We start from the raw sequence: 27819 nt of genomic DNA, 5'->3' as shown, positions 1-27819 counted from the left end.
CATAGCATGCAATGACTGTTTAACGATGTGACAGTAAGTGCAAGGAGAATTCATATTCTTTAGGAATGAAAGCAAGGGAAAGGAATGCCAACTTTAGAGCACTGCGTTTTCACAGAAAAGAGAAACAATGTAGAAAGCCAAAGCAATAGTAAAAAGTAGATTAGAGAATAAACTACAGAAAACACAAAATACTGGAAATAAGGCACTTTTTTCCCTTTAAATTGTTTACATGTTTAAATCATTTACATGACAGGCAGATGGACACTCATTGCTGTTACAGGGAGACAGTGCACTGTTTATGAGCACTGTGTTCCTTTAGAGGGCCAGAAGAATACGGGTTCTTCATATTTCGTCAGGATTTTTTCACTGGCATTTGTTTTTTATGTTTTTTCCTTTATTTTTTTCCCCACTCGTTCATCTTTCTTTGCACTGTAAATAATGCATACATGGCTTGCCATCTAGCTATTTATTGGCATCAAATACATTCTTGCAAAAGTGCTAACTTTCACATACTGTTGTGCATTTTGGAGGATATGGATATTTCCCGGTGATTGAGAAATATGAGACTACTGACCGTATATTTCCAGAATGCTCTATATACGTTGAGGTGCTTTGCTCACACTTGCCAGGGAACCAGGCTGAGCACCAGCACACTGTATACACTCCCAGATACAGTCAGCCACCTCCCCATCCTGAAGTTGGCAGCCCTGAGGCAGTCTGATGCACCCAGTTACAAGTCAGCTGTTTGCCCACATGCCACCTGTTATGTGATTTACCTAATGGCAGCAGGGTTGAGAACAGAGTTGTGAGATCATGCAAATATTGTCTTTAAATATTTTAATACAAGAATGCTGGTGGTACATTACTGTAAGCAAAGCGTTCTTACTTCTTCATCCACAGTGCATGAAAATCAGAAAGAAAGGTGAAAGGTGTACATATATATAACAAAAATATTTATGATTTCATTTGTTTTAAATCTTTATTCTTTAAAAATCTTTGTGTATTGAAGAAGATTAACAGTGTGCATTGTAAAGTATCAAATTTTATTACACCACAATGCCTTCAGATGGAAGAACAGGAAATGATAATGTAGAACATAAAAGTAACAAATCTAGACTTCTCCATGTAAAGCCACTACCCTATCTTTTAGAAATATATAATTAATTATGCAATTACATAATTATGCTTCAAAAGTAGTAAAAGTATTTCAGTGCTTTACATTTTTTTCTGCAGGCTCTACTTTTAAGAATACAATTATTTCATTTTAAATGTTTTTTTTTTTTTTTTTCTTTGGAAGGAATATTTTACGCAGACAGTAATTATTTCTAGCCCTGCTTGCCAAAAGAAAGAGTAAGTGGTGATAAATCAGTTAGGACTTTTTCCTTTTTAAATATAGTGTGTTTATTTTATTCCAAATTAAACTCCAAGGTGACCTTAGATTTACTGTTTAAACTTTCTTGTATGTAAAAATGAGAGTACATAACACCTTCCGATTTCATAATATTTGTATATTCAATACTGAATTAATGTGGCTTGATTGAAATATCTTCTAGTAATGCCCACTACACTACATGTTTTTTGTTATTAATCTGTGAGACCAGTAGTAAAATAACACAGTGGTCCATGTAAGCAAGTGCAACAGTAGGTATCTTTCATTATAGTTTATTCACAGACTATTGACAGCAGATATCACACAGGCAGCACTATATAACAAACTAGATAAATGTAGGCCTTGTCATGACTGTTACAAGTCCAAGGGGCTGGATGGGATCCACTTGGATCCTGGCTGGATGGCTGGGCCCAGAGTGTGGGGTTGAATGGAATTAAATCCAGCTGGTGATTGGTCATGAGTGGTGTTCCCCTGTGGTTGGTACTGGGGTCTGTCCTGTTTAATATGTTTAATGATGACCTGGATGAGGAGATTGAGTGCAGCCTCACTAAGTTTGCAGATGACACCAACGCGGCAGAAAGAGTTGATTTGCATGAGAGTAGGAAGACCCTACAGAGGGAACTGAACAGGGTAGATTGATGGGCTGAGGCCAATTTTATGAGCTTCAGACGACCAAGTGCTGGGTCTTGCACTTTGGTCAAAGAAACCCCAGGCAACGCTACAGGGTTGAGGCAGAGTGACTGGAAAGCTGTGCGGAGGGAAAGGATCTGGGCATGTTAATTGACACCTGGCTAAACATGATCTAGGAGTGTGCTTAGGTGGCCAAGAAAGCCAATGGCATCTTGACTACTATCAGAAATAGTGCAGCCAGCAGGAGCAGGGAAATAATTGTCCCCATGTATTCAGCAGTGGAGAGACTGCACTTTGAGTACTGTGGTCAGTTTTGGTCTCTCACTGCAAGAAAGACATCAAGGCCCTGGAGTGTGTTCAGTGAAGGGCAATGAAGTTGTGAAGGATCTGGACAAGTGTTATGGGGAGCAGCTGAGGCAACTGGGATTGTTCAGTCTGGAGAAGAAGAGGCTCATGGGAGACTTTATTGCTCTCTACAACTCCCTAAAAGGAGGTTGTGGTTAGATGGGTGTCAGCATCTTCTCCCAGGTAATAGTGATGGGATGAGTAGTAGCCTCAAGTTGTCCCAGGGGAGGTTCAGTTTGGATGTTAGAAAAAATGACCTCTCTAAAAGAGTGGTAATGCACTGGACTGAAGGACATGGTTAGAGGACGTGTTGAGGATGTGTTGACAGTTTGACTAGATGATCTTATTGGTCTTTGCTAACCTTAATTACTCTATTCTTATACAGTTCTAACTCTCTCATTCTTCACAAAATAATCAGGGAAAGAAAGCCTTGAGCAAAGTATACTCAGATTCTTCAAAAGAATAATCTATACAAAGGAGGATTTAATTTTCCAGGCCCAGTTAGCACATATATTGGTCCTCACACTGCTCTATCAAGTATGCTCTAAGTACCATTTCTGCTCTTTTTTTTTCTCATGTTCTCAGACTCTTCCATGAAGAACTGGTTTTGCTACAAATCCTTTGTCATTATGAGACTTCAGCAAAGTCTGGTGTCTCAGTCAAAGCTGAACATTCCATTTTGAATCCTCAGATTAGTCTTCACTTTCCTGGTTGTAGAGAGGAGGATTTTTGAACAGTTAAGCTATGCACTTACATCTCGGAAAGGAATTATCTCCTGAAAGGAACTGGTTTCCTAAAGCTTTTCCTTCTTACCTCTCTGCTAGCAGATTTTGAAATGGCATTGAGATTCTCTCCATGGCATCCATTGACAGTATGACACAGAGATGGCATCTGAGGAAGTGAAAAAGGGAATAAAGTTTAGATGCCATAACACTGCGTACGAAACTTAAGAGATATTTTATCATCATGTTGCACATCTTTCTATCTCACAGCACCCTCACTGTCTGCAGCTTAGGTCCTATTTCAGTTCACTCCTTCATGTTATTTACATATCCATTCCCCATATTTTAAGTATATATATTTTTAATATTGTTTTATCAGTGACATCTGAATGCCCCTGAAAAACTATTTTTTGGCATACATAGAGACAGAATATTTCCTGAAAGCCTCAACCATTGCCATGCTATGTAATACTTTAAATGCAGGCTGGCTAGCTAAGTATCATTTTAAATTTACTTATCATTTTTCATTATCATTTTTGGGACTATAATACTCAGATATAGAAAGGGATATTAATAATAAATAAAATCTCTGTAACTTCAGTATTAATTCTAGTTTCCTTTTTGTGTTAGCATACTACCTACATCATAACATTGACTTTAATAGGTCAACTTGCTCTACGAGTAGAATTTGACCATTGATGTGATATATTGCCATTTTTAGCTTCCTTAATCACGGAAATCTTTTTTTCTACCACTGATCTTTACTCTGGATTATTCATAGAAGGGTTTAAAACTTACATATATCCCATATCTTTTTGTCCAAAAGACAACAAGATAATTCAACCTCATTGTCATAATAACATGTAATTTACATTACTAAAAAAAAAAAAAACAGTTACATTTCAAGAAATCTTTTCGACTTGTGGTCTGCATGTAGGGTTTGGCAGTCAGGCTTGCTAAATTGTAAACTGTCTCCCTCTGAGGGTAGTAATTCAGGGGAAACCTTTCAATTTTCTTGTTGTACTATTTCCCTCTGTTAACTTATTTACTATGTATGCCACTCAGAACTAATCAAGAGAACTAATTCTTGTAAAACCGTAGTTGGAATATCACTAAAAGAGGAAATAAAGACTGGGATTTCCAGGGATTTTGGTGTGATTTCACTGAACTCTGGAGGGATAGGAGTATGGGTTACATAGTCCAACAGTCTGCTCCTCGAGTGTGCTCAAGATGGTGAAACCAAGGTATCTTTGGAGTATTCATAGCTTTTCATTTCATTTATTTGTGGCTTCACTTAATCTTCTGGGAAACAGAAAAGTTTCTTTTCCCACTTTTCTATCCTTTCAAGAATTTCTTGCACTGAGTGAGTCAAGGTACTGAACACTGTAAAATAAATGTGCACAATAATTCCACTGGTGTCAAAATTAAATAACTGAAAAAAAAAAGATGAAATAAATTATGTGAACATACACACAGTGGCCACTTAGATAACATTAAGATAGCAAATGATCCAAAAACACCTGAAAAGCTATAACTTGGAAGCAACTGATGTCGACATACATTCATTTACTTTCTGTAATCTGCCATCCAGAAATTCCTGACTTCATTGAAAATCACACAGAAGTAAAAAAAAAAAAAAAAAAAAAAAAAAGGGGGGGGGGGGAGGATTCTCTGTTGAGTCCCCAGTCACTAAACTTATTCAGTGTTTCTAAACTTACGTTGTATTGATCTAATGATGCTATTAGTAATATCTGTAGAGAATGTACATATATATGTAATTGCCATTTGGGACATTATCTCAGTAGAAAAAATATCTAATTCCACTAATTAATGCTACTTCTGTTACTGTTAACGGTACACTGTATACATGTTAATAATGTTACTATCAGCAGCAATGAATTTTAATTAGCATTTATGTGTAGAAATGTAATTCAAAATAAACACATACATTCTGATCAGTTCATTTTATTAAATTAATTGCATAGCTATTTCCAGAGGTAAAACATTATTTCTAAGTATCAATTAACAATGAAATCCACCATTCACTGCTTAAGTTAAAACCTCACACATGAATCAGGCATCTAGAGACCCTATCCCTAACCAATACTCCAAATCAGACTGTTGTATTCAACTCCCCTATAAGTACAAAATAAGAATTATTACTACATAGTATTCTGGCTCAGAGGACGTACTCTACATGATGATAAAGCTAGGAAAAGTAATCTTGAAGAACAGAAAATGAAACAAAACAAAACAAATAGCAGATCCAAAGACATCCAAGGAGTATAGAACATTTCAAGAAATTTAATCCAGATCTTAGGAAAGCTGTTTCATTGCTTTACCTACAAAACATTAGAGATATGACTGATCAGACATTGAGTTTTTATAGAGATTTGAAATGTGTAGCAGTTTCAGAGTGTAATTCCTCCCTGCATGAAACTACAGAAATTGGAAGGTGAGGCTTATGGAATTTGGACAATTGGCAGTATCCTGGAATCCATCAGTCTATATTACTTATTTTAGCCCTCTTAAAGGCACGTTGCAGTGACCGGTACTGATATACAGAGATCAGTACAGAATAAATTACTCCTTTCTCATACTGCAAGCATAAATGTTTGACAATATTCCTACATTTTGTTAATTGATGTGTAAGATTAGAAGCCTTATTTAAAAGCTAATAAAATGCATGTGAGCCATCTTTGACACAAAGGAAATTCCAGTTCGATTCCTGAGAGGTAGATCAGACATAGCTGTGTTCTCTTGATTCCTATATCTTACACAATTTGTGAAATATTAATACTCTTCTCTGCAGATTCTGGAAGAAAACATTCATAAAAATGTTAGGTACTTTGTAAAACCTAATGAAACTGTCTAAAACTAATCCTCTCTCAATTTGAAGCACTGGTTATATGACATATATTAAAAACTCCATCTAGTATAATTGATTTTATTATGTTAGCAAACTATGTAGTTTGCTCTGAAAGTAATGTCTCCTATTTATTTCTGTGGAAACTACAACAGATACAAAGAGCACAAAAACACTATTTAATAGGGCAAATTCTCAGCTACAAGACATCAATAGTGTCAGACTTGCTCTCTGCTGCCATCTAGCACACTGTAATGGAACACTGAGGGGAAAGTTCAACCTCTACTCCCATCCCATCATCGGACTGTGACGACATGGATCCACGTAACGAAATAGGAGGCATTACTTTCGGAGCAGCCCTCATAAATTCAGCAATGCTGTTTTGAAAACATCATCAATATCAACAACAAAAAATCTAATGTGTGATTATTTTCTCACTCTCTACAAGAAGTTTGCTTGTTACTGACACATTAGCAATCCTGATCAGTGTTTTTTAATCTTTGGCATTCACACAGTAAACTCAATTAGCAATCCTGTACATTTCACTGCTTGTGTTGCATACACAAGGACATAAATGGACGTCATGGACTTCTTTTTGGAAACATGAAGCTTCAGTAACATTAACACTCAGAAGGTTGTTAACAATAGACATATGGAAAAAAAAAATAACCCCATGTGATTCCTCTCTGGGTGCAAGGGAAAACACAAAATGTCATAGTGCTATTAAGTACATTTAATAGCCAAGACACTCACCTTTTTGTCACTGTCTGTGTTGCAGAGTAAATCTATATGGGCAATGGGAACTCTCACACACCATTAAAGAAATTGTCAGTAATCCCCCGAGTCCATCTGAGTTATAATTGGCACTGGTGGAGGAGGAGGATGTGTCAGGTAGAAATATATTTGCCCACCATCCTGAGATAGCAATAGTGGTAGTTAGCACTCCTTCAGACTTTTAAAACTGCTTTGGAAATCACTGACAGGGGAAATAAATAAGAAACAGTGAGATGGTATTTTTTACAGCTGCTGCTCATAGTATCATGACATTTAAAGTGCATGTTAAAATCCATCAAGTACAGTAAAAACATAATTACGCCATTTATGTAATATGCATTATATACCTAATAGGAGCAGGGTTAGTCTACCAGTGTCTTGGATCTGTTATGGAGACAATAGACCAGAATGCTTTGAAAAATGCTGTTTGTAAGTTTATTATTCAATTAGCATGTGTGCTCTCCCTAAGAAAATAAAATCATCTAATAGGCACAAAACATTTCTACTGCACATGTAGGGTATGCAATTTAATTCTTAACAAATTGCTTTTGCTTTAAACTATGCTATTAGATTGATAAGAAAAAATTCTTATATTCTCTCATCACTCTTTAAGTTTCACTAAATGGTACTTAGCTATATATTTACCAAAATGTCTTTCACACATAAACAGTTTTGCTTTCAGTTTGTTCAATTACGAGCAGAAATGAATTTGTCAAAACCCTAATCCTAAACTAATACAAATCCTATAGAACAGATTTTAACTAATTTTATAGCTTTTTCATTTTTTTTCCTATGTTAAAGGTGCTTTACACTAATTGACTGATATTTCACAAGAATTGAGATACTACTAAATATTTAATGTTATTTTCTTAAACATTCAGAGCTAGTCCAATGTGGAGTAACACTCCCTCTCTTTTTCTCTCCTTAATAAATCTTCTAAGATGGGACCTTAAGATGCAGCACTGAGGTAAATCCTGCTCCAAAGTTCCTTTAAGAAAGAGACCACTTCCATAAACACAAAATCTCTTCAAAGCTCAAAACATCATAGAATCACAGAACCATAGAATGGTTAGGATTGGAAGGGACCTTTAAGGTCCTCTAGTTCTAATGCCCCTTCTATAGGCAGGGGCACCTCCTTCTAGACCAGGTTGCTGAAAGCCCCATCCAGCCTGGCCCTGGGTGCTTCCAAGGAAAGGTCATCCACAACCTCACTGGGCAGCCTGTTCCAGTGTCTCATCACCCTCACAGTAAAGAATTTCTTCCTAATACCTAGTCTAAATCTTAGACTAAATCTAAAACCTAGTTTAAAGCCATTTCCTCTTGTCCTGTTGCTACCTGCCTTGACAAAAAGTCCCTCCCCAGCTTTCCCAGCTCCATTCAGGTGCTGAAAGGCCACTATAAGGTCCCCAGGAGCCTTCTCTTCTCCACACTGATTTATAGTTTGAGGTGATCCTCAAACTATAATATAACCTGTAATAACCTGTATAAAATAATGGAAACTAAAAATAAAATGAAAAAAAAAGTAATAACAAAAACCCCAAACACCTCCCCATGTTCTGTTATACCCCCATATAGGGACTACTTTCCAGCAATAAATTCCATGCTGTTTATAACAGCAGATTTCTCTGTTCCTAAGCCCCCACGATGAGTTGACTCTCAGAAGCTTCTACTATACAGCAGTTTTCCTGCTAATTTTATCTGTTCATCTGTCCATCCTCTCTCATTTGATTTGGAGTGACAAATGAAATTTTCCACAATTTTCTCTCTCTTAGTAGCTTAATTGCTCTTGGACACCTGCAATTTCTTCTCTACAGAGTATACCACCTAATTCAACCTATAGCGTCCAAGGCCAATTAGCAAAACCAATATTTGTCCAACTTTATGACCACTCCTAATTACAGGGACATACAATTGTGTATAAAAAAATTTAAACCATTATTAAGTCTCTCACATCTTTTTTCAAAGAATGTTCGCATAAGAAAACATTTAAAAATCCCTTATATCTCAATGTTAACACTTCGAAAGGAAAACAGATTCATAAATATTCACTTTCATTGGTAAAAATTACCTGATAATACAAAAAGATTTTATTAAAGATGGAGCAGGTATTTCTTTGGAGTTATTCTTGTTTGATACTTCCGTTGGAAGATTCTGTTTGAGGCTGCCTATATCTTTACCAAAATGTAAAACTTGGCATGAATTTTTTCTCCACTGGGTGTCTGTCAGGCAGAAGATTTATTTTAAATTTTTTATGAATGTTTCAGTAAAAATGATTCAGCCATTTCTGAACACAAGGTAATGGAAAAATACTCTTTTTCAGTCATGTTAAATTACAACAAATTCATCAGTTACGTAGGTCACTCCAAAATAATACCTCCTGTTTATTTCAATGGAAACTACAACAGATAGGAAAAGCACAATAATACTATTTAATAGAGCAAATTCTCAACTACAAAACACTATTTTCAAGATAGTCACCACCATGAGTTCTGAACAAGAGCCTGCATGCTGCACACAAAAAACAGCTCCAGTAGTGGTGACCCACTGTTGCTATCACCAGAGCTAAAATGCACCACCCACTGCCTCACCGTGCTTACGTCCTCTGGTTGGTCTCCATAAGCGTTCAGCAAGCAAATCATGACAGATGTGGAGGAACAGAAATGAAGAAATGGGGCAAAAGTAGTAACAGGAAAGCAGGACTTCTAGAAATTTGGAGGGTCTTCAGAGACAGAAAGGAATCAGTTATGCAAGGACATGATTTAAGTGTCATCAGTGACAGACAAACTGAAATACCCAAAGACGCTGCTGATCAAAACTCAAGAAGAGCAGATAGAAGGGGTTTTGTTCATCCCCAGATTAGAGCCTAGAGGAGAACCCATGACTGATGAGTTAATGCTGTACAAATCCAATGGAATCACGCCTAGTTGGTATGCGTTTTTACACTTCTTGTAATGCTCCTTTTAAAATCTAATATACTTAAAAATCTGGTACATTTACTTGAATGTCATTATGATCCTGTATGTTGGGATTTCTGATTTGTGTGCGTGTGTGGTTTTCTTTTAAAAGATGGAATTTACACTTCAAAATATGAATGAAAATGGCAGGTTTGCAGTGTCACAGAGTCAGAAAGTAATTGTTAGCATAAGAGTTTCCTATACTACTACAGTCCACTTCCCCATATTTGTTGAGTTTTTGTTAATTCATTTGAGAAACTGACATGAGAAATAGAAAGAGGACATCAGGATTTTCTGTTTCTGACTTCAGTGCAAACATACTTCCATTAGGAAATTATCTTGCAGCACATAACCTTGAAGTTCCTTTGAAATAGATCAATTTGCTTCAGTAGAACATGTAAGCATACTGAGGTAGCTGTGATCACAATACTGGTAAGACATCTTGTGTTTTAAAACCCAATAGTTTTGATTGTTGCAGATGGTATTGAGACATTAACAAAGTAGAGTATGTTCCATGGTATTGGTTATTGGTGCAGCTGTTAAGTTAATGAAGTCGGTATATATTCAGTTTTAATTGTAGACACATTTTATTTGAACATTCATAGTACAGCTGTTCTGTGAGTTATCCTGCAATATACATATATATTTTGTGAGTCATAATCTCCATTCAAGTGCATACGTTTAGGAATTTATTTAGTTAGGGGGTCTTAGCATGAAAGATCAGATATCAGGAAGCTGTTCTCCCTTCAGAAAAGCTTTAAAGTTTTCAAAGTCATCCTCTTTTGTCCTTTCACCTGCCAAGTCACCATCAATAGCATCTGTGATTAGATTAAATAAATTTATTTTATCAAATTAATGCCATCTTTAAATACCTATATTTGATCAGGTATTCAGCATGTTAATATTTGAATTACACAGGGAATGTTGGTTGTACTTGAAGAAAGAGCTTCACTCTAGCTTATTTTGTATTATTTTCAAATAGGGTGTTTCAAATCCACTATTCCTGGTAAACTCCTTTATTTTGCTTTTGTTGAATTCCGGGGGGGGGGGGGGGGAGGGGGAAATAAATGTTCTGCACACTGGGAAACAAGGACGTTTTTCATTATCTGTTGCAGCATCCTCCATCTCTGTGTGTCAGAATGGTATTTCCAGATGTATTACAAAACAGACTTCAAGGCCTTGGTTTATAAGAGCAGAACTTTGACTACCATTGTTAGATATTTAACCAAAGGAGTCCGTTTTTCTCTAAATGCCAAAAGAAAGAAAAAGAAAAAAGAAAAAAAAAATCTCTCAACATCTTTGAAAAAATCAGGCCACTTATATTTAGGTATTGAAATATAGAAACATGAGTTAAGAGCCTAAATATAGTAAACACCTCTGTCTGCATTGAGAAGACATGGACTCTGACTGCTCTGCAGTCAAAAGGAGGGCAGTCTTTTCATTCTGAATGCCCTTGAATATTGTGAGAATTGGATTGGGAATGTACTGGTATTTCTCTTTATCACTGTTCAGTTCCTCTTGCTGCTGGAACATTATCAGCCTGGATTATTCTTCTGAAATTCTGTGTGCTCCAAGAGTCTTTAATTTCTCATTTTGTTTTTCTCTTCTTTGAGGTCTCCAATTCACTACATCCCCTAAATTATTTGCTGTCTGAATATTTATTATTAGACGGAGATGGACACAGTGGTAAACTGATATGTTCTTCCCCTGTTCTTCATTCCTTTGTGCATTTTGCTCCCACGTGTAGCAGAAGTTATGCTCCCTGTTTGCAGAATCAGCCTCCAGGGGACATTAGATCCTTCTTGTACATATGGTGAAGATCAAGCTGGAAGGAATGAGCAATATTATGGTTTTGCTATTCCCAGCATACTAACTAGTAAGTTATACCACAGCACCAAAATCAATGCATTGTACCTGAGAACAGATGTTCTAGGTACATCTCTCCCAAGGTTAGGAAAGCCAGCAGAGAATATGATTCTCCAAATATCTTCTGAGATTTATTCTACCTCTGAAACTGCAAAGCTATTTTGCACTTGAACAAACCACTCAGAAAAATAGAGGAACTCTCTCTGATGATCACTTCTGTGTCAGCAGCCAGAAGACTGGTTTTTAAGAACCTGTTTTTCTGGCTTTTTGTGGATAGCTCCTCAAAAACGCGTTAAACTCAGTGGAGAAGCAGCATATAAATGGGATTGGGATAAGACAAAAATATTCAAAGCTTTGAAATGGCTCTCCTACTGGCTGTGGCTTCTGAAGAAACGTGGGAATTCCATCTGCTAAAAAATGAGTATCACAGTATTGCTAGTCTATTCTTTGATGTTCATGGCTTTGGTAGCAACGTAAAGACAATATCTGCAAATATATATATAATTAGGTAGCACTCAGCTTATTTACACTTAATCTAGGCAGCAGTGGAAGCTAACAACAAAGTTCTCCAACAAGGAACAAAATGTCCTCACTGCCTTTAAGTTGTGTGACTAACTGCAGAACAGTTCCATCACCCTCTCTTACTTAGGCTATGGATCAATGAAACAATAAATTCAATTTGCAGGTTTCTGATTTAGGATCAAAAAAAGATATTCTGATATAATATAAAGCTGCGATATGGTATATGCTTCTTTATACTGCTCCCAAAGTTTTTCAGATTGCTTAATTCTCTTCCAGTCTTTATGCTGGACCAGCTGTCATCTGTCTGTACATCTGAAAATTCAGGAGGCTTCTGTCCCCAAAGGTTGATGATTTTTGTTTGTTTATCTGTTTGTTTTCTGCAGCAACTTCTTCCCACTGCTAATGCCTCCAGTTTGTTAATTATCTGCTATTGTGGAAGGCCTCCATGGTTGGCTCTGAATCTTTCACTGTTTGCCGAAGGCATATTTACACATAATTCTGCTTATCCCCCTAAAATTTTTCTTATAACTCTAATTATTTAGCCATGAGTAGTTGAGTGGGCCTACCCAGATGTTCTAGAGGACAAAATCCTTCCAATACTTAAAATTACTTTACAAACAGGAGGGGAAGAGGGGAGATTTAGATTAGATGTCAGGGAAAATTGTTTACTCAGAGGGCAGTGAGGCCCTGGCACAGGCTGCCCAGAGAAGCTCAAGAGAGCACCCTGAAGGTGCTCAAGGCCAGGTTGGATGGGTCCTGGGCAGCCTGAGCTGGTGGGGGGCAACCAGCCCATGGCAAGGGGTTGGAATTGGGGGTGCTTTGAGATTTCTTTCATCTCAATCCATTCTATAATTCTATTAAAAATATAGCAATTGGCAGTAAATTGCAGAGTTATGTACTAGAACAGTGTCAATACATGCTCGCACAAAAAAAAAAAAAAAAAAAAAAATCAAATACTGTTCTAAATTACCTGAAAAAACTTCTCATTATAAATGGGAAGGGAAAGAGAGAGAGTAGCTCTCACGCCACTCTAAATCTTCACATCCAGTGCTGTTGCAGACACAGATGTGGGGTAGAAACTTGTGCAACCAATTATTTTCTCCCAGATTTACTCCCTATCTTTTGCATTTTGTCAAGGAAGAACAGTGAAATACACCAGTAATAATGGTATTACTGAGACAGTTATCCATGTGGCAAAGAGAAAGAATAGATTATACTCAGCTTAAAAGAGGAAGAGAAACTCAGTGAAAAGGAAGGATGTATAAAACAAAGCAGAGAAGAGTGCAGAAACAACTCAGGCCCTGCAGATGTTCTGCATCTGTTTTTTTGCCCACTGGGGACACTGAGATAGAGAGATTAAGGCATTTATATGGAGATAGATAGACAACTGGATCAGATAAGTGAACTGCAACTAAATTGACTTAAAGTCTATAATAGCAATAATACTGAGAGAAAGGACTGAAAGTTACACTCTATCAGTGCATTAAACATTGAACATATATGCCATAAAACAACCCATGATCTTATGTGATGGAGTGAGAACGGAACTGAGCTTGCAAAGCATACACACAATCAACTGAAATTTTAACAGGTTATCTTAAAACCGTATGCTCCTTTGTTTCCGAATAATACTAGTACTCATAAACATATTATCCATTCATCATTATATTAAAGGAAAATGTAAAAACATGTCCTTGTAGAAATACTGCTGATGGGTTATTAAAAAGAAGGAAGTACATATAAAATGTTACAATTCAAAACAAATATGTTTCTTGACAAGAGCACAAGACAGAAGTGAGTTAAAAGCAAAAATGATGTAGCCCAGTAGAGATAGTAAGTGTTCCTTACGGCAGTTAAAAATAACCCTCATCTGTACACTCCACAAGGGTAAAGGCCATAAGATTTCATTCTTTGTGACTTGAGATATATATATATATTTGCATTTTTTAATTCCATCACTAACTGAAAAAAACAGTAAGAACCAATGAAACTCACCTCTTCGCACGTAATTCTTGACTGTTGTCATAAATGACTACTATATGTAAAATAAAATACATTTATTAACAAAAATGCTTCTGGCTTTAATGTTCACTTTGGAAATATTGAGAAATGGAGCTTCATAAGTTATTCATACTATCAGAATTAATGCAGCGACTATTCCTGGCTTCTGATTAAATGCTGTCTTGTAGCCTAGTAACACTGGAAATAATGACCGGATGATAATGTTCTGAAAATTGAGTCAATGAAGAGAAGCTTTGACATGTCAAGTTGCAACATTACTTTCTCAACAGCAGTAAGGCTGGAGAGCCATGCAGAGCTGTGGGGGACAATTTTTTTCTGCGTTTGTATGGGAAAGAGTATTCAAAGTCAATTTCTAATGACGGGCTCATTTTCAGTCTTTCACCATAGGAGTTAAGACAGTGGTAACTAATGATAAAGAAACAAATTTACAACTTTGGTATTAAGAAAGAGAGAAAGAGAGAAAGAGAGAGAGTTGAAGCTTGAAGCTGAGCTCATTCTCAATGATCTTATTACTGGACAGAACTCATTCAACATGACTTGGATTTGTAAAGCCTCTGTCAGACTTCTAAGATAGCACACAGGACCATATAAAGGATATAAAACTTTGTCACTCTGCTGATAAGTTATCTTTCTAGAGGCATCAATATGAAAGACAAGAAAAAGACATCGGGGAAAAAAACATATTGGTGTTGCCAAGATATAAGGCTAGAACTGAGTAAGAACCCCAGCAAATTCCAAAACTGAATGATTCTTCTTCCCTATTAATCTAAAACAAATAATAATTTCTTAAAAATAAAATTAAAAAGTACATGATAAATAAAAGAAATCAGTAGAGAAAAACATACATACATATATATCTGTAAGTCATACGGGTTCAGAAAGCATTAACCACTGAAATGGAGTCACTGAAGCAGGGAAAAATCTCGGGCAATGGGAACTGGAAAACAGTTACTCAGTTAATACAGAAGTTAAAAAAAAGAACCTAATTACTTGTGTAAGATGAAGAAAAAAAAAAGCAAGGAAAAAAAAAAGTATAGAAGGGCAGAGAAGCATTAAATGTTAAAGTAAAAAGTTGCCGTTGCCACAGAAGAAAAAATAAATACAGAAATAATTTAAGAAAAAAAAAAAAAGAATTAAAATCAGCCCGGATCCTGAGGATAGCCATCAGAGAGAGGCGCTGGGTGCATGCATAAATGAGCACCGAAGCGGTCGAGAAAGGCGGAGGAGAACTCGCAGAAGCACAGCCGGCCCGGGGCTCTGTGCAGCGGCGGGGCGCGGCTACGCGGTTCGCGCAGTTTCCGCGCAGTGTAAGGGGAGAGCAGCAGCGCGGAGCGGGGGCGCTGTGTCGGAACGGTGCGCAATGAGAAGCAGGTGGATGGAGGGAAATGGGGAAGAGAGAGGGGTCTGCCGGCTCCGGGGCTGTTCCAGTTACAGCTGCCGCGGTATGAAGAGAAGGACTGTACGGTGTGCAGTGAAGGCAACCGGCGCAGGGTGTTGGTGGAAGGAGAGAGATCAGTGCTGGAGGAGAATAAAATGCATTTAAGCAAAAAAGAAAGAAAAAAAAAAAGAAAAGGAAATAAAAATTCTATCTGTGAGGCGGTGATGGGGGATAAAATGGTTACTGGGGAAAGCTGGTGGCTTGTGAAGAGAAGCAGACGGGAGAGCGCTCGCCAACTCGCCCGTTTGCTGTGATGCGGTGGGTATCCGCATGTGCTTAGGGGTAGGGGCGCGGCGTGAGCTCGCGCGCGCACACACACACACACACACACACACACACACACACACACACACACACACACACACACACACACACACACACACACCGCCGGGGGCGGGCAGAGCCCCCCGCCCTCCGGGCTCAGCCGGGGGAGGTGCCTCGGTCACCCCCACCCCGGCGGGGAGGGGGCACGGCGGGGCCGGGAGGGGCTCGCGGGATCCGGCGGCGGGGATGTCTTCACCTGGGTCTGTGCAGCAGTGAGCGCGGAGAAGAGACGCGGTCGGGTCGGGAGTGCTACCTCTGGATGGTTAACAAAAAAAAAAAAAAAGAAAAAAAAGAAAAAGAAAAAAAAAAAAAGAAACAACAAAACCAACCAACTCTGCAATCCTCTGCTCCCCACAGGCTGAACAGTATAAGGGACTGCTCTATTTGAGGCTGTCGGGAGGATGGGAAAGACAGACTGAGAGTCAGGGAGAGAGAGACGGCGCACCGCCGCGGTAAGTGTCGTCGCCGTTCCCCAACTGGCACTGATTTCCCTGTTACGCTCCGGAGATTGGGCAGATAATTTGTCGTAATATTCATCGCGGCATCTCCGGGAGCGGTGTGTGAAGCCAGCGATGGTGAGAGATCTCGCTTCTGGGCTCCTACTGCAGGTTGATGTGGTTTGCTTTTTGTTTAGATTCTTGCCTTGAAATTGCTGTCATAATTGAGCGGAAAAGTTGAGGCAGAAATTGCTGTGATCTGTTATGTGCTTTCTGTCATCTAAGTAGCTAGCAAACTACTGCAGTGAGTTGTGAAGGGAGGTGTGGGGCTCTGAGAACAAATACATACTCTGGAGAAAGAATGCCTATTTTAATGTGCTAATTTTTTATGTTTAGGAGAGCTACCAGTAAATGCTTGAGGGTAAAACAAAATAATGTACCATATCGAGTTTATAGAGATGCACTGAAAGTTGTTTTCTGAAGTTTGGAATGGTACTTGGCTTTGGGATAAACAATTATCTCCTGAATTAGAGAAGTGCAGTGCCAGCACTGCTCTCCTGTGCTGACAGGCAGAGGAGATGGGATTACATAAAGATGCACTAATTTCTCCTCTCTGAGGTGAAGTGGATGGGACTATCTGGAATGCCTATGAGCTGGCTATGAACTGAGTGTTACTCCTATATCATACAGCATGAAACTGTTTCTAAGATTTTTATCAGTATCCATTACTCTATCTGTACTTAGATGTTTAGTTTCATTCCTGTTGAGCTCAGAAACTTCAGAAAGTGTAAGAAATACACGATAGTGTAAAGTGGCTACCTAGGAGTAAAGTTTTCTATGTGTTGCAGCCTGTCAGAAATATAACTATTGATGAATATAATTTTGGTAAAGTTTGTTTCCTTTTATTATCATTACTATTTAAAAGTTAATATGTTATTTGGATGATGCCGTTTAAAAGATGTTTTTAATGGAGGACCAGAGGTCACAATTTCTTAAAGGACATACAGCATTCCCATAGTCTTTTGTCAGCTTTGGATCAGACCCTTGAGTTTGAAACTACAGATAAATGGCATGGTGACTGTTAGCCAAAAGCTATGGGGAATTCCTGATAATTAAAATTTGGATGACATTTTCCATTTAATAAAAGTGGAATGAATTATTTTTGAGTTAGAGTTGAACTCCTTCAGAAGTACTTTATGGCAATCAAGATTATGCAAAATCAGTTTGTCATGATTAATATTATTACAGCGAATACCATAAGAATTAGGAATAATTGGGCCATTACTTTAAAGTGCTATCAAAATATCTATCAGAATTTGCAAATATATCCTTTTCATAAGGATATATTTATGCCTTTAATTAGTACTGCATTTATCAGCACTTTCAAGTACAAAAACGAAAAACAAACAAACAAACAAAAAACAACAACAAAAAAAACACCTTTCGATATCTGTCCTGCATTGGCAAGAAGCTTGTTTTCTAATGATAGGTACACTAAAAGGAAGATAGAAAACTGAGACATGAACTCTGGTAATTAAAGAATATTTCATATGCAGTGGCCCTCTGTGGCAATATACCTCTAGCTGTGTGAGTGATTAAGAGATGTGGTTAAGCAGACAAAGTCTTTAGAGACAACAAGTATATATATATAAAAGGAGAATGAAGTCTGAGGCATTCTGGAAGGTGATAACAGCTGAATAGTTTAAGAAGTGTGCTATTCAACATGTAGTTCTCCTGTCTTGTGTACTTACAGAGTGAATGCCAATGCAAAACATCAGAACTAGCAGTGTTTGTGACACAGAAGTGTGACAGTAGCTGCGGACGGTCCAGAAACTGAGACCTCCAGATTTGTGGTTTTATTGCTTGATATAAAGTCAAAGGTCTTATTTTTAAATCTAGGTTAAAATGTCAGAGAATCTTCATTTCATTTTATAATGAGGGCAAATGTAAGAATGAAAATAGAAAATACAAAAAAAAAAATCAAAAATACAACTGTCTAAATTATGACTGAACACTTGGAAGGAAACAGCTCTGAAAACAGTTCTTGAGGAAAAATAACCTGGCAGCTAAGTTAAAGGGGATGATTAAAACTCCACTGTTAGGAAATAATAAAGGACAACATTAAGAAATGCCTAACTTAGAGGTCTGTTAGTACAGGTTCTGTACAGGAAGGTCATGACTGGCGAATTTGCTGGAGTCTCCTGGATAAGTTGCTGACATGGTAGGCTACTGGGGAATTGTGATATGATTTATGGGGGTTTCAGAAAATGTCTAGTTCTGTGCTCCACAAAATATTGATTTGGAAAGTAAATTTTTCGAAGGAGTGCTGGAGTGAATTCCAGCCTGACTTAAAGATAGGGACCAGAGGGTGTCAGTAAAGGTAAGGAGCTCTGGGTGAAAGGAGGAGGTTATAAGTGTGATGCTTTAAGTGACAGCCTGAGATTCATTTTTCTTTCTTGCTTGTTGTAAAGCTGACATGTTCAAAAAGAATAAATCTGATTTGCTAGCAGCATAGAAAAATCTGCTCTACTGAAAAGATTCGGTGCACTGAAAGTTTTCTGACTACATTAATTATAGGGATATTTATTTTAAGTAACTAATGCAAGTCTTTACTAAATGCATCATAGGAAACCATATGTTAAGAGTGTACATGCCAAAGGGCTGGCACTGAGCCAACTGCAGTGATTTATTCAGTGACATTGCAAAAAAAATGTCGTGGGTTTGTTTTTCTGTTTGTTTGTTGTCTGAACGATTTAGTATTTCTGCATGAAACCTGCAACACAGATATCTGGTTCCTCTGAATTCACAATTCACCCCTCTTGATCTTCTCCCTTCGTGCGCTCCCGCCATCAGTTTGTACTTTGCACTTTCTCACAGTTTCTAGACCACCTCAGTCATTTGAACAATTTCTTACACTCTAGAGCACTAAAATGTAATCTGCCAGTCTGTACTGCAGTTTTAAACAACGTCAAATAGGCTTTTGCTTGTTAGTGTAATACTGGCAGCTGTTTCATAAAGTTTTTGTCCTCCTTCTGGACATAGCTTTTTGATGCTTTTCTTCTCAGAGTCTGTTATCAACTTCCTAGCACTTTGCAAGGGGAAAATACTCTGTCTGGAAGTGATGGAGACCCTGCTGAGTTTTATCTTTTGACAATCTTGATCAATAACACTCCATTAGAGGCCAATTCCTTAAAAAGAATAATTATGAATTTGTTAAAACTTTGTAAGATAAATAAGATTTCAAAGCCTAGTAATGTGTGTATGTATGTGTATCTGTATGCACTTAAACACCCACATATAGTATATATTGGAGTAGCGGCTGTGTCTTTGCAAGCAAAATTAGACATGGCAGTAGCATTTTTTTGTTAGTAGAAGGAAATATAATCTGTTAGATTTTTTAAATGAATTTCTTGGCTTATGTGCATGAATCATACAAAAATGGGATCTTTGCTTATATGCTGTTCTCTAAAGGGAAGTTCAGAGTGATTTTCTGCTGTACTTTGTAAAAGCTACAAATCAAGTTTTAGGTGGATGTGAGTGGGTGTAAAACAGGGGAATATGATGTTAGATTCTGTATGCTGTGAATATAATAAAACATTAGTATTACCATCCATACAGTTGATATTCTTCAGTCACCTACTCAGACCGACTCCAGATTTACAGAGCCATGATATTGTATCAAAATGACAGGATTGCTTATGCTTTCACGTAGTCGTTACCAACACCATAGTTCACATCTTCTTTAGGACTAAGCTTACATGTCAGTCTTGGGAAAAATGGTTATTTTTTCTGTTCCTATATCTGGAAATAGAAAATGCATCAAACTCTTTCCATCCATCAAAAACATCTTCTGGGAGTTTCCTTTTTCAGGGTACTCTTGAAGGCTTTACTGTCAATGGTGTTAAACTATGATGGTATCTTTGGAGAACCTTCTGCTGCTAGAACTAAAAGCAGACGGATATTGAAGATAGTTTGCTGCAACTGTTGAGATGGGTAAAGGATGAGAATTTTCCATTTAACATATGAAAGACAGGCTTCAGCCCTCTTATGAGTGAGAAATGCTGTATTCTTAATAGCCAGAAGTTTAAGATTTACTATATAGCTGACAGGACTCCTTGCCTACAAATCATTTTGGTGGAGACTAAATGTACAGCTTTGTAATTGATGTAGACAGAGTATCAGCTCAGTCTTGCAATTATCTTCCCTTGCCAAATTACAACAATTTGCAAGAATTCACGAACCCCATTTTATTTCTGTTGGCTTTAGAGTCTCCAATAAGTACCAGAGAGATGAGAGTTACCCTGTGGATGTAACGATCCTGATTACTAGCAACTTATTACACCACAGCATTCAACCAGATAGTCTGGGTGAATAAAATAGACCCTTTATGCTCAAAGTGTCAGAAGTATCTGGTGTAATGACAAAACCGCCTCATAATATAATTTTGAGTAGATATTCAAATACTATATTTAAAAAGTTGTAATTCGTGCTAAGCCATAAAAGAATATATTCAGAAGATGTGTGCTGCAATAATTTTCCCCAAAATTAAGCTTTCAACGTTTACCTGAAACTTAAAGAACAAAATCACTTGAAAATGAATCAACAAAATGGAAGCATGTATTTCGCTGCTTCTTCTGAGATGGCTGTCAGAGAGAACATCTTCCAAGCATGAAGTATTTTAGTTGCCCAGAAAAAATTATTCTGAACTTGTTGGAAAACTTTTGTGTAATTCACTGCTGATGGGCTGACAGAATTAATCAGATTTATCATATTCCCATTATTGTGATGTATTCATGATTATTCATTCACCTTTACTTTTTGTGATTTAGTCTTGTGGTGGCTTTGGGTGGGGGCAGAGGGACAGTCTCTGACCTTGTGGGAAAATAAAACACTGAAAATTTCATGAGCCATCCTATTCCTGAATAGGAATTTCAGTATGCCTAGCATGCAAATACGTAGTTGCTTTCCAAACAATCATTGGAACTTCAGAACAAAAAGAAACCCTAAAACTGAGCAGAATTTTAATTTATTTTTGTTTGTTTGTTTCTATGCTTACTAATTTCTTATGCACAAGCATTCACTGCTTGGAATATTATACAGCCCACTTTTTGATCCAAACTATAAAGGTTTGTCTCTAGGGTTGCAAATATATAGTTTGAAAGCTGGAGGATGTTCAAAAATAATTCTCTACCTACTATTTAAATTACTTTGATTCACAGTTCACTGACTGCACATATAAATTGTAGGCATAACCTGGAGGTACATGTATTTACAGAAATGTATATTAATTTCCAAAAATGCAGATGTCAGTTTAAAATGCAGATGACCCAACTGTCTAATTCACATCAGAAGTCCATTCCAAATAGTATTTAGATTAGAATTCTGCCTGCAATAGAAGAACTTTTGTTTGTTTGGTTGTTTATTTTTGTTTTGTTTTGTTTTTTGGAAAGGTCCTTTGACTCTGTCATAAACCTTATCATTATTATCCTCATCATAGGAATTAGATGCTATAATCATAGATCAATATTGCATTGTACTTGAAGCTGTAAATACAAAATGTCTCCTGAATGAAAGAACGTATGGCTCAACTCAAGAGCTCTTTGCCTTTTCCTCTTTGTAACCTTTGAAAAGCTAGCATCTGAGGGAAGACACCTATGTCACACAGCCATTTTACCATGGACTTTTATGGACTTCTTGAAGATCATCTCCTACAGTGGAGTAAGACAAAGCAACAACAACAGAAATGCAACCACAGAGAAAAAAAACAAACAAAAACAAACAAAACAAACAACAAAAAAAACCACGTGATCTGCAGCACTATAATCACATACACCTGCTACAAAATGTCCAGCAGATTTTTCTGAGTTTGTTGTACTGGCAGTCCACAACTGGACTTATGCCTGAAGTGCATGCTTTTTAGACTTCTTTTCTAAATCAGTTCATCCTTCAGCTATCCAAAAATCTCACACCGAATGAACCTTATTGAAAACAAGTGTATATACTTTCATTTTAGATTCAATTTGAAGGTAAGGTCTCCTTATTAAAATGTTGCATTTGTTTTGGTCAATTCAAAAAATAATGATTTAGGGAAGCCAAATATTCTACTCACTCCTGTGCAATGGCTTTTCTTTATTTATTTACTTATTTTTTACTTCTGCATATCTGAGGTGAAACAATTTCTTGATTTATCAGTCTAATGCTCAAAATGTTCTACTCCACTGTGACATATGCAGCGTCATGTTTTATTGTTTACATAAAGCTCAGCGCAGGGAATCTGGGAGTAAAGCCTTAACTTCTCTGATGTCATAACTTCTCTTTGATGCTTGCGCGCACAGATTCTCAACTCAAACTGTTGTGTAGTAATTCCTCCATCTGGACTTTGGAAGATATGTATTGGACACTGAATTATCTTCATGCTGAGAAAGTGACTGTTGCATGATTCTGAGAAGAGTCATAATTGAAAACTTAGAACAGATCAGATAATGAGGCAGGATAATTTATTAAGAGGACCATAGGCACACAAAGAGAGAATTTAGAAAACATGATATATAGCTTAAACATCTGCAGTCTTGTTTCCCCTCTTGCGTATCACAACTGACTGATTGCTAACATCCAAGTATTTATTTGCCTTATCAATCACTTTGTGCCTGAGTCATTCTCTGATGGGCATAATCCTCTGTTTGTGACTTCACAAGAGATCTCTGGAGGAAATTTGAATGTCATCAGCAACAAATTGAGACATTCTTGACAGCATCAGGTAGGAGGTGGGTGTTTGCACAAGGTGCATATTAATCAACATGATATAAAGCAACAAAGTAGAATCATTTAGTTGAACTTGGATTACACTCTAGCATATTTTCTGAAAAGCAGAAGCAAGACAGACTGATTGATCAAGCCCTGCAAAAACTGGAATGCTTGTCTGGAAAATTAGCAGGAAATGTTGAGCATGTTGAGAAGGATTCAGCACAGAGGGATATTTAAGGTTATACTCTTTGAAAAATCATTTCCCTCCAGAAGTTAGCTGTTCAAAATTTCTGTTATTTCTGCAAGTTTTCATTAAGTATACGTAAAATGCTTCCAAGATTCCTTCTCTGACAATCTTTGCACAGTAGTCTTAGAAACATCATAACTTCATTAATAAAGGAATGTAAAGAAATTTGCAGATTTCTCTCAAGTCCTACAAAAAATGTTAAATATATTAAATGTATTTATATTTAATATTTATATTTAATATATGAGCAGTCTGTGAATTATGCAGGATCTGTAAAAGAGTCTCAAGTATGACAGAAAAACTTACAAGTGGTTTCTTATTCTGCATCAAAAGAAAATGATTATAGGTGTTCCATGTGACATTCTGTATCAAATAAAAGTGGATATAAGAGAAAGTGTGGTCAGTTGAACATTTAATAGATATTGAAAATATTGTTTATTTACACAACTGTGCTTGTTTCGTATGTTATTTAAGATTTCAGGAATGATATAATTCTCTTTCTGTGGGGGACTGGTTTAACAGATGTGGGTTAGGGGAAACCTCTCCAAAAAAGTGATGGACATGCTTGCTTTTTGCAACTTACAGTAGTGCAACTAAGCAGCTTAGTGGATCCCAAGCATTTCTCTAAAAACTACCTGTAGGTGGTATAATAAGATCTAGAATATTTTGTCAGTAGAAGAAACAGAGTGTAAACAGTTAGATGTGAGGCAGTGATGCTGGCTTTTTTACATTACCCATGTTTTTATTAGAGTATTCCGACAAGAAACAAAGCAAAATAAAATAAAAAAGGTTTACCTTTCACTGAGCCTAATTTTGTCTTTTGAAGTGCATAAGAAGAAAAATCCATCCATTAATTTTGAAAAGAAAAAAATGAATCACACGAGTCCAGCTTCCAGAATCAAGCATGCTGCACATAGTGCTATTGTACCTCTTCAGACCATACAACAGATTTAAAGACACTTCACCTTTTTTAAGGAAGTATTCTGGTAGTTCAGTCAATAGAAACTTTGTCAGACTATGGATAGAAGGTCCTGCCACATGAGATTTTTATTGCTTTAAATTATTTTTTGTTTTGAATTTATTAGTTACCTCTATAAAGATATATGATTGGATTTTACAACTTCCTTTATTTTCACCCCCAGTGCAATCTATTTTGTTGCCATTTTCCTTTAATTTCTTTATCACCTGAGATTTTCCCCCATGTTGGTTGGCATGCATTTAGTTTTCTTAATTTTTATGCTTGATTTGCCTTTTCTGTAATTTGAACTTGATTGCAATGTCAGACAAAGAAGAAGGAGATCAGGGAAGTATTGAAAACACAACCCTTCATCACTCTCATTGCCATGTATGAAAGCAACAAATAAATGTATTTTGTTAATACAGCGAAGTCAGAGTCCTTGTGTCTCGAGGTACATTAAAGAGACTCTCTAGCACTCCAAGGACTGTCAAATTAGGTGATGCAGAGGGAAAAGAGAGAAAAAAGAAATAAGAAAAAAGCACTTTCACATAAAATTCACACTGCATTTAACAAGCTTAAGAGAAAAACACTTATCCAAAGCTGAAAGCACAGGTCACTGCAGCTTGAGAGCTAGGTTTTCCACTGAGAGTCTGTAAACACAGGCTGTGTAGTTCAGCAATGATGGGAGCCTTGTAGTGATGTGTCCCCCTTTCTCTGCTCAGTACTGAGTGGGGGGAAGAGGGGAAAATCCACATAAACTGCTCCTCATGTGTCACGTACACATACCTGCAAATTGACAGTGTTGGGGATAAGGGGGGGTCACACAGAGTACGCAGAGAACAGATCGAGGTTATCGACTTTTTTGGATACACTGGGTAGAAGCTATCACCTGAACACCACTGGGAATCAGAGCTATACCTACCAACCTGTTATGTTCTATTTCTCCTAAAAGTACCTTAGTGATCCTTGTGATATGTTTTGGGTATAAAATATACCTTTCATAGGTATATTTTTTTCTCAGTCAGAGCTTGTATGTAAAGATTGTGTCCTTAAACACAGAAAGCCAACAGTTTAAGTCCATTTGAAAATGATAGAGACTTCTTTCCTTCTCTGTCAGTGCACATCTTCAGTGCTGCTTCTCTTTCCTCAATTCTGTGGAGATACCGTATTCTCACATACTACCTAGTTGTGAACGTGATCTGACTTTTGTGGCTAACCCTTACCCAGAAGGACTGAAAACCATGCTGAGCCAAATTCCATGCTGGCAGAAGCAAGTACAGCGCTGCTAATTCCAGAGTCTTCCCTGCTCATTTTACAATGATTCCCCCTGACCTTGAATTTACCTGAGGCCCTCAACCCCAGCCACCCTATGAATTATATTTTCACCAGTGACAGCAACTGAGGAAATCTAGGCTGAACTTTAAATCTGCTTCTAAATGGATTCTGGCTATGCTAGCAACCAGCAGAGCTGCACAAAAATTACCCATTTTTGTCCTATAAGTGTCCATCTGCAGCAATGATGATTTTCTGCCTAAATATTTTATTCTTCTGTGAATGTGCAAAAATGTGGATTTTTTCCCCTGCTGGTGCTGCTGACAAGCAGAACTTTTCCATACGGCCTTATAATTAGGCTCCAGAGTCCTGTGGAGACAGGCAGCAGAGTGGTAGGCTTTATATTCTGCAGCACTCTAAAGCTGCAATTCACAGACGTGTAAACTTGCATCTATCCCACCTCTTTGCATCAATTCTGCTCCCTTTGGATCTATCCCTCTGTGTCTAATAAAAAAGGAGAATTTTGAGTAGTTTTCCTAAACTGCAAATCAGCACTCAATGACATGTGGAATTTCTGATGGAATGAAGCAGGAGTTTCAGGTTCAAGTTGAAAATCCCAGCACAGAAAGCTTGCATTGCTTCAGGTTTTGCAACAGAAATATTGCATTCTGTACCAGAAACATAATCGTTGAGGGAGTTGTTTGCTTTTGTTTTGTTTTATTTATTTATTTATGTTTGCTGGTTGGTTTTGCACTGTTATTTTCAGCACTCATATGAGTTTTTGTTCTGATTTCTTTCACTGTATAGCATTGCTGATGGCACAACCAAGAGATGAGTATGTGTTGCTCTTAGAGGAGCATTTGCAAAAAAAAATTGAACAACGATAGAAGTTGTGGGGAAGCTTATTTTCCTTTAAAATAACCTTCAACTGATTTGATTTGGAAGTACATTACTTTAGAGATGTGAGTCTTTGCCATTTGACTCCATACTTTCTTACTTTTCATAGTCTCAAGCAGAACTAGAATCTCAAGCCAAAAGAAGAGAGATTTAGATTGGATATAAGGAAGAACTGTTTTAAAATAAGGATGATGGGGCATGTGGTGATTGCCCAGAGAGGTTGTGGATGCCCTGTCCCTGGAGACACTCAAGGCCAGACTGGATGGGGCTCTGAGCACATAGCTGATCTAGATGCAGGTGTCCCTATTCATTGTTGGGGAGTTGTATTAGATGGCCTTTAAGGGTCCCTTCCAACTCGCACCATTTTGTCATCCTAAATCAGTAGCACTAAATATACTTTCTTCAAAGCTAGAATCTGAACTTCCATAGCTAATAAGCTTCTATCCTAACCATTTTGCAGTTTGGCCCAGTTTGGGGGAAAAGGTTTTCTTCTTATCATATGGCTAATGAGAGTTACTGCTTATTCTTCAGCACTATTACCAGCAGAGAAGAGCATTTCCTGTCCTTAGCATCTTTTTTAGAGGTTTAATTAATAATGCAGACAGTTGAGTCTGCTTGCTTTGACTAAAATAATTAGCAGAGAGTAAACAAACACTTTATGTTCCACTTTATGAATGGTGTGGTGCCACTTTAAATATTTAATGTTTGGATCCTACTGACCAATCAATTCTTGCATGGTGCCAGGTTACAGCTACCATCTGGATAAGAAAGCTGAGATGTGAACTCCCCAAACCGCATCCAACCAGCAAGGGCTGTGGGAGATGAACTCAGAAGAAGGTCTCTGAGGAGTTAAAAATGAGGGCATGAAAACGCAGAAGCTATGAGAAAGGAAATGGTAAAAAAAAAAAAAAAAAAAAAAAAAAAGGAAAGGGAGCTACTGGAAAATAAGTTCAGCGGAGTGTAGTGGTTAACATTAGTTAAATCTCCAGATCAGGTCCTGTAAACATCTCAAGCACATTTAAATTCCAGGTGGTGACTTCTCATTTCTCTATATATTTGGGGAGAGAACAGAGAAAAGATGCATCTCTTGGCCAAATTTGCTGACATTTTATCATAAATGTTGATGCAGAAGAGAGAAAACCCAGAGTCTGGCCAGAGAAAGGACAAAGCCCCTTTGCTGAGTATGCTGGACATTGGTGCTAACAAATGTGACTTGAACAAACTCACACTGACATACATGTGCAATTTCATATATAGGCTTAAACCATGCCTCCACATAAACAGCCTTGAATGCTGTGAAGTTAGTGTTAGGTGAAGTTCTAGACAAGTTGTTAAAGATGGGAAAAATATATAATCTTTACTTAATGATATGGTATAAGACATTAAGAATTACAACTATCTGGCATTTTTA

General features: G+C 37.3%; 1 protein-coding gene and 1 long non-coding RNA gene across 9 annotated transcripts in view; one reads left to right on the top strand and one right to left on the bottom strand.

Moving 5' to 3' along the window:
- Positions 1–833: 833 nt before the first annotated feature.
- Positions 834–16334, bottom strand: LOC107052373. Its single transcript, XR_006932183.1, has 5 exons — positions 16050–16334; positions 14065–15609; positions 6707–6929; positions 3179–3256; positions 834–3072 (listed from the first exon to the last, which is right to left on the bottom strand). It is a non-coding gene; the product is annotated as an uncharacterized LOC107052373 (long non-coding RNA).
- Positions 16164–27819, top strand: part of CNTN5 (contactin 5) — a 603593-nt gene continuing 591937 nt past the window's right edge. For 5 of the 8 annotated variants that reach the window (XM_015279880.4, XM_015279870.4, XM_040707026.2 and 2 more), the window contains exon 1: positions 16249–16305. The gene's annotated coding sequence lies outside the window, so the exon portion shown is untranslated. 8 annotated transcript variants of the gene reach the window in all.

This window comes from Gallus gallus, chromosome 1, assembly GCF_016699485.2.
Source record: "Gallus gallus isolate bGalGal1 chromosome 1, bGalGal1.mat.broiler.GRCg7b, whole genome shotgun sequence".
Lineage (NCBI taxonomy): Eukaryota > Metazoa > Chordata > Aves > Galliformes > Phasianidae > Gallus > Gallus gallus.
This window is presented reverse-complemented; position numbering and strand designations above follow the sequence as displayed.